Source organism: Apium graveolens, chromosome 2 (genome assembly GCF_009905375.1).
Source record: "Apium graveolens cultivar Ventura chromosome 2, ASM990537v1, whole genome shotgun sequence".
Classification (NCBI taxonomy): domain Eukaryota; kingdom Viridiplantae; phylum Streptophyta; class Magnoliopsida; order Apiales; family Apiaceae; genus Apium; species Apium graveolens.
Genome location: NC_133648.1, coordinates 132,017,063 through 132,025,781, shown reverse-complemented (window position 1 = coordinate 132,025,781; position 8,719 = coordinate 132,017,063).

Genomic DNA, 8,719 nt, shown 5'->3' with positions numbered 1-8,719 from the left:
ACCCCATGGACTGCTAGATGCTACCACTCAGGCTTCTCTTATCGCCAATTATCATATGACTTTGGGTGGCTTGTCTGAGGCCCGTAATGTTAGAAGTGATCTGTTGGACCGACTTACTGCACCAAGAATTGAGGGCGAGGTACTTCCGGCAGGATTAGCTCATAGCATGGACATGATTGAGGCTACTACCCGAATTACAGCTAGAGGCCATCTTGAGGGTCAGGTTGATCCAACTCTACTTGCGACTATCTTAGACCCCATCACCTCTGTGATGGAGCAGGTTAGGGATGTCGTGCGTGCCCGCATTTCTTGATCCATGGTAGTGTGCAGAGCCAGAGCGATCAGACAAGGGTTTCATGTAGCACCACTTTTGGAGGATTAGCCTAAGTTATGAATGATTAGTTTTGATGACTAGATGATTATCTATGGTAGTACTTTTGGGATAGAAGCGATCAGATCAAATGATGTAATTCTATTTAATGTGTTCAGTTATTGTACCCTCAAACAAATGGTTATGTATATATTCATTAATTTCAGTTCAGATCAGTTTGTTTGTGATAAGTTCATATTGTTAATTGCACTATTAACACTTAAGAGAGTGTCACGAAGTTTATAGAACTTGAGAATTCATAATTTGCAATCATGCAAGGATTGAACGAGGGAAAGACTTAAGCAAAGTAAGTAAGACAAATATCCAGAGATTCTCAAAAATTTTCCAAGCATTATGCCCCCATGAGGAATAAGATTAGGGGCAAACCTTGAATGTGATAAACAGGGAGATCGTAATTAAGATATAAGGAACCCAGAATATAATGAAGTGGAAACTGAGGATTTTAAATTAAAAGGTAACCCCAATTATGGGGAGTAGGAAGAAATATTTAGACTGAAAAAAAACAGAAGTCGAGGAAGATAGTAAGAACCAGGATGGTACTCCTATTGGGCAATCCATGGACCTGCCTAAAACAAAACTTATACTTTTAACCCTAACCACCACCTTGAGGAAATAATATGGTGTGAAATTCTTCAGGACCTTTAAGTCGCTAAGCTCTCAGAGTTCCAAGGAAATAGCTGACCCAGTCGAGGGAAGAGCCCGACTAAAGGAAATACAGGAATCATTTGAGATTCTAAATGATTGACGAATCATAAAAGACTGTTTCTTTCACTTACCCTCCTAAGAGAGAGACCACCTACTCGTAAAAGACCAAGAAAGGCACGGAGCAAGAGGTTATGATAAACTGATTAAAGTTTAGTCAATTGTTTTCGAGAAAGTAAATCCCAAGGTTATGGAGATAGTGTAAAAGCTTTAAGAGCCAGAACAAAGGCGGACGAATATTATGAATTATGAATCTAAGATTGTAAAAGTTGTAAAGATTCGTTCGGAGGACAAGAATCCCAGAACGACGTGACGTTTGAAGTAAATAATTAGTGGGTGCATAAAATGATTGTAAGAGAAAGGAAAATAAAAAGAAAATGAAGTGGAAAGGAATATAAAGGCAATAGAGTTTGAGGAATGATAAGGGAATTGGGTATGGAGAAACCCTAAAGAATCATAGTAATAGAAATAGAAAAGTATGTGATCGTCAGGATGAGGATGATTCACTATGAGTTAAAGTTGATGGTTGAAGGCATAAGAGATGTACATATTGTACCCCCTTTAAGTTGGGAAAATTCGAGGAAACCTTGAGATAGTTCGAAGGATAAATAATGAGACGCGGATAGACTGAGGAGACAAGAAAGTAGGAAGTTAGGAAAATTGGATGAAGGAAGTGACCTTCAAGAATGTGAAGTGTAAGACCGGTGGCATGATACCCAGAAAGGGAGATGCCAGGTATGAAAGACATCCCAACATTGAGATGACTATTGAGATAAACAATAAAAGAAAATGAGGATTTATTAAGAAGATGTTCACGTTGAACATGACCAATATCTTCCAGAACATCCATGTTATCATTACCAAATTAGGAAAGAAAAGCGGGTAACCATTGTTATCTTTTGAAGGCCATATGTGTTGACCTCAGTTTGAATAAGGATGCTATTGTGAAATTGGTATAGACTATCTGGGTGGGAATGATTGAATAAGATAATCTATCAAGGATATATGACTTGATTTATCCATGGAAGGATGCAAGTACCTTTTTAAAAGGTGGAATTAAGGATATAACTTCGATAACTTGAGATGAATCCTAGGGGAATGCATAAAAGTTGGCATTCCACCCTTAATAGGGACAGCGTAAGTTTTGACAGTATGAATTGGAAAGGATCAAGATAGCAACAACCTTTAAAGATCAGTAGAGAAAATTTTTAGAAGTACATAGACAATGGTTCTAGTATTAGTAAATGGTATTTTGATATGCCCTGTATCTAGGGAATACAGGAGGAACGATTCAAGGATAACCTTAGAGGTTTTACAAGGAGAAAGGTAATATTCAAAATTCTCAAGAATAGAAATTTTGATAAAGGAAATATGAAGTAATAATAATAATGCCAAGTGGGGCACATGTTAAACCATGAGAAAGTATAGATTGAACCCAACGAAGGTCAAGAATGGTGAAAACAAGAAGGACCCAAGATAAGAGACGTCCTAAGTATGATCGAGAGTCAGTCGTGACAATGATTAACCTCTAAAGACTGAGGCAATAACTTATGGAAAAATGGTGGTATTTTTTTTACTCATCAGATTTTAAGGAAAACATCTTTACACAAGCAGTGATTGGAAATGAGGTAGAAAATTTAGTTGGAGATCGTTCAAACGACATTGATTGTAAGGGAATTTTACTATCAGGAAAGGCCAAAGAGGTGGTCGATACTTTAAGTGTAAGAGAGCAATTATAGGCGCTCGTGCCAGAGGAATACAGTGATGATGGTTAAAGCGGTGAAGGTTGTATTATGGTTTGGAATATTGACATTCCTTCTGATGACTGTGCAATACCCAACCGTAATAGTAGTTTGGTAAAGGTTTAATTCGTGTAATCGCCATGAGCGGGCTATCTATCTTAGAAGGTACTATCTTGAGATAGGCCATGACCATGTTTCAAAAAGGACTAAACAAACCTTTGAGTTAAGTCTTCTATTGAAGGCATATGATTAAGAATGGTATTAACCTGCTATTATTGTTTTGATTGAAACTCTTCTGCAATTTTATCTGCTTCATGTCATATGTACGTCAAGTTCAAGAGTGTTCTTCATGAATCATGAACGGTGATCATGTTACCTCCTTAGAAGAATTTGATATGACATGTATGGACTCCATATGGTTAGCTATTAAGATTTCATAGAAAATGAATAACTACAGTAGGTCAGCGATGGACCACAGTAATGCAGCAATGATTCTGCGAGTAATGAGTCGATTACAACCGTGAGAGTTGTATTGGAATGGATGTTGAGATTGAGTATTACTAATCGGGTTGTGGTGGTGTATAAGTTATCATTGATAGACTAATTAAGTAGATTATCTACCTATTGAATACTTATTCCTTCTTATCAATAGAGGGTCGTATTACTATACGAGGAAGGTTGTGGTGCAAGCATAGAATTCTAGTAACGATGATGTATAGAATGAGATTCCAGATTCGATTTTCGATGTCGATGGAGTTTCAAAGTTGATTGAGTATAAGCTCGAGGAAGAGCATGGGTCCATAGAATGATGGACGGAATAGTAAAAAATATTTAAGCATGAGAAATGCGATGCTATAATACCTGATGTTGATATATATACGTATATGTTTTGTTCTCCTATGATAAACCTCTATAGTTCAGAGGTAGATTCCAAGCCAGATATTTTGTGGCAGTATATTTTTTTTATATATACAATTCTTTTCAATTCGTTTTCTTCTCTCCTTTTCATTTCATATAAGCTGAGAAGAACAACCCTTCCAGAAGGGGAGGTATTGCCGAATGACTATCTATCTGTGTGATAGAAGCCTAGTAGGATACCACATGTTGTTTAATTGCTTGTTAAGTACTAAAGGCTGGCCACCTTCTGTACTAACTATGCAATAGAACAAGTGTTCATGATCATAATGATCTCTCAATAAATTCCTTTACCTCTATACGATAGATCAAGCTTTCGAAGATGGAAGTAGCTAAAGGAAGTAGTATCAGTACGGTGGTATTCTGAATCTAATGCGTTCATGATACTAAGGTTGACGCGGTTATTAAAAGGTTATAGAATACTAACGAGCAAAAGTGTAACCAGTATAGTATTATGTACGGAAGATAGTAATGACTACGAACAAGAAAAGAAGGAGTATTGAGAAGCAAAAGCTATAGTGCTAGGAGCTATTATGAGAGTCTGTGTAATAGACTTGAAATACTTTGGAATGATCATTTACCGCGGATTGAGTTTTCTTACGATAATAGATCATATGTCAGTATTGAGATATCACCTTATGAGATCCTTGAGGGAAGACAATGTCGATCTCCTTTATGTTAAGATGAAGATTGCAGAGCGCAAGATGCTCAGACCAGCAGTGGTCCAAAGGACCAAGGATATAATAGATCTAATCAGAGGACGGCTGGTAGTAGCCCGAGATGGACATAAGAAGTATGTTGGTTCGACACGAAAGGACAAAGGATAGGAAGTAGGGGACCTAGTGTTGTTATAGGTATTCCCTGGGAAAGGATTAATGAGGTTCGGAAAGAAAGGGAAACTAAGCCCAAGATACATTGGACCTTTTGAGATATTAAGACGGATTGGGAAGCTGGCTTACGAGCTAGCCTTACCCCTGAACCTACAACAAGTTCATAATGTGTTCCATGTATCAATGTTACGGAAGTATCATCGGGATGCCAGACACATAGTGGAGTACGAGCGTGTGGATATACAACCAGATCTGACTTACGTGGAGAAACCAGTAAAGATTATGGATAAGAAGGAGCAGGTGCTTCGGAATAAAGTGATCAAGCTAGTCAGAGTGCTATGGCAGAATCATAATGTGGAAGAATCAACATGGGAACTAGAGAGCGTAATGCTAGAAAAGTACCCCCATTTATTTTCTATTTGATTCCGGGACGGAATCCTTTTAAGGAGGGGAGACTGTAATAACCCCAAAATTTTTGAACTTTTAGTAACCCTTATGAATAGTGTTTTGCTGATTATGCTGAATAAGAAAACTTTCCATGCCACACTATGTAGGGGTTCTTTTATTGTTATTCTGAGATCTTATTAGTACTTTGTATGGTATATAAGTGTATGTAAAGATCGTCAGAATCCAAATTCGAACACTTTGATTTTTCCCGAAAATCCACCAGATACCGAAAGAATTGAGTATAAGGGAACAGGATAAAAAGGATTTAAATTCAAGGATTATAAGAGAGGATCATAAAAGGAATATAATGTATTGAGAAAGGTTAAGGGAACCCAAGTAATAAGATCTCGGGTATGATCCCTCAAACGATAAACAAAAACGAAAGTTAAGCGAACCGTATAACAGATCAGCGGTCATTAGCCAAGTAATTAGGAGCTAATCAAAGAGATTAGTGAGGATGATGTCATCAAACCAATAAGAAGAGGACAAGCATGGGAAGATGACATAAGAATGATGACCTAAGCATGACCAAAAAGGAAGGAAGGTTGGTTGATTATAAACCAGACAAAATTCACCATGGTTAAAAGGTAATAAATCAAGACAAAAGTGGATCAACCAAGCCAAACAAATCAAAAAACACAAAAAACAAAGTTGACTCTCATTATTCAAGAGAAGCTCTCGGCTTTTCTTGCTTTTCAAAGAGAAAAATTTTAAAATCCGAGATCCAACCATTGTTAAATTGCAAGGTAATTATCCAAGGTTCCTTATGATTAGTTATGGCTATCCTAGGAGTTTAAGCTCCAAATTCCTTCATAATCTCTTTCAATAAATCATTTAAGAAGAGAGTGACTAGTGTTTTCAAGAAATTTAAATTGTTTGATCTTGTGTTTTTGGTTAGATTAAGCTTTGGTAAGGACTTTCAAGGGTGATTCCAAGCTCCTTAGTTACTCTTACTCACCAAGGAAGGTATAATCTCTTAACCTAACATTGTTATTGAATATTAAGAGCTTATTATGAGTAGGATAGTTCATGAGAATCATGGTGATTGAATATGTAGAGATTAGTTGGTTTTGTGATGTTTTTGGAGTTGTAAATCTTGGTTATTAGTTAATGAACTTAATAATAGTTTTAGTTCATGTTTGAGAATAATATAAATTGGAAAACTTGAGGTATTGGGGCTGTTGTAGTGATGTATGGATGGAGTTTGGTTGTATGGTTGAATTGTGATTGATTTGTGGTTGATTTGGAGTAGGATAAAATTTGGTAATCACGTAAACATAGCCGTCGTAATGCCCGATTTACTTTAGACTGTTTTTGTTCTTAACATCAGGACCCATGAACTCACTGTTAGTGTAATAACCCCAATTTTTGGAGATTTTTGAAACCCGGATGAATAGTAACTTTTGCTGACAATGCTGATTAAGAAAAATTATCAAACCACGATATATAGGAGTACTGTTATGGAAATTCTAAGATCGTATTAATATTCCATAAAGAAAATAAGTGTATGTAAAAGCTGTCGGATTTTGAAAACGAGCACTTTTATTTTTCCCCGAGATTTCCACCAGACATTAAGGGATTTAAGCAATTAATATTAAGATGAAGGATTTTAAATTCAAGGATTATAAAGGAGAATTAATTTAGGTATTAAAAATACCAAGAAGATTTTATCAATAAAACCATTAAGGTATTTAACCAAACGATCAACGAGATTGAGTGATAACCGGACAAAGAAATGAATAACGACTCTTGTAAATACCTTTGCAAGTGGCAAGGCAAGTGGATGGTTGATCAAACAAGAAACCAAGTGATAGTTAGGAAGGAATGACTAGTTAATTATATAGTTAACTAGGGATGATCTCATCTCACCACAAATCACCAACACATGGCAAATGGTGAGATCATCTTCCACTAACTCCTTTGTTTATTATTAACCTAGCAAAATATCAAGACAACCCATCATTATCCACCACATTATTCCACCAACACAAGAAAGCAAAAGCATTTCCTCCCCCATTTCCATTGCTCTCGGCCAAAATAGAACCAGCACACTAAAACTGTTGTATCTCCTATATTGCTCACTCAAATATTGTGTTCTATAGCTCATTGGAAAGGTATTGAGATGGCCTACAACTCTTGTTCACAAGTCTCGTCCAAATAATCATGGTAAGACCCTCATTTTTACAGTTCTTTAAATCGGACTTTTAGAAACTTCAAAACCTAACTTTGTGTTCTTGATTTCTTTGGAAAGATCAAGCTTGTAGGAGGCTCCCTAAGGCTTCCTAGCAACTTAACACCTCCCAAGGAAGGTATAAACTTCAAACCCTAGCCTTTACTTTATTTTTTAGTAAGTTTAATGGTTGGTTTTGTGAAATGAGAAGCATGGATTGTGATTATTAGTAGTTTGGTTTGATTTGGAAGTGTTTTGGTAATTGAAGCTTGATTATAGTTCATAGGTCTTGATTGTGGTTGTTTGAGTTGAAAACCTTGGAGATTATGGACTGATGTGGTATGGTTTAGGTGAAGTTTTGTTGTATTGATGGTTATGAGTTGGTTGGTGGTTAATTGGGGTAGTTTAAACAATGGTAATCGCGTAAACATAGCCGTCGTAATGTCCGATTTACTTTAGACTGCTTTTGTTCATAACATTTGGATCCGAGAACTCCCTGCTAGATTATGACCATTTCCATGTTTAGATAGTTCATGTTACGAGCTTCGTTTTGATATGTAGTTCATTTGATTCCGATGTACGGTTTAGGAGAAACGACCGTTTTAAGTAACGGCGTTTCGCGATCGAAACTTTTCCCCTCACCTTACTTTGAAACATAGGTTAAAGACCAAAAAGGGTTAATTAGTGTATGAAACAATTATGGTAAGAGTGTTAGGCAGTTGGTAAGACACTCGCGAAGGAATCGCCTTAAAACTTGTAATGGTTAAATTATAAAAAATGGTGGAGCCGAGGGTACTCGAGTGACTTAAGAGAATCAGTAAGCGCAAAGCGAGCGTTAGAGTCTAAGGTAGTTAGAGTATAGATTTACAAGTGACTTTGGTTTAATTCCAACTTACTTGTTGTTTATAGGTTACCAGACTCGTCCCGAGCCTTTTATCACCCCCAGTCGCTCAGGCAAGTTTTCTACCCGTTATACTGTTGTTGTGATTTATATATGTATATGCATTATCTTGTGATAAATGCATGTTGGTTAATTAGCAAATTTTGCGATATATTGAAGCATGCTGATATGGTATATATATGCATGCCTATTTCGTATTCTTGCCATATATATCTGTTGGTTCAGTTGATAATACCTATGCTAGAGAATAGCGGTAATTTGCATATACCCTTAGTATAGGGACCGAAAGGTGAAAACATTTTCTAAACCCGGGAGTCGAGGATCCCGAGTAGATTTTATATATATATATTTATATATATATATGGTTATAGTTTTCAAAACTATTAATCGAATAAGGTTTATTCGATAACTTTATTTTATTAATGAATATTATCTTGAATATTCATTCGAGGACTTATGACTCCTTTATATTATTTATTGAATATTACTTGGATATTCATTTGAGGATGTATGACTCCTTTATTTTATTTAATGAATATTATTTATAATATTCATTCGAGGTATTATGACTCAGCTTATTATTTAATGAATATTATTTCGAATATTCATTCGAGGACTTAT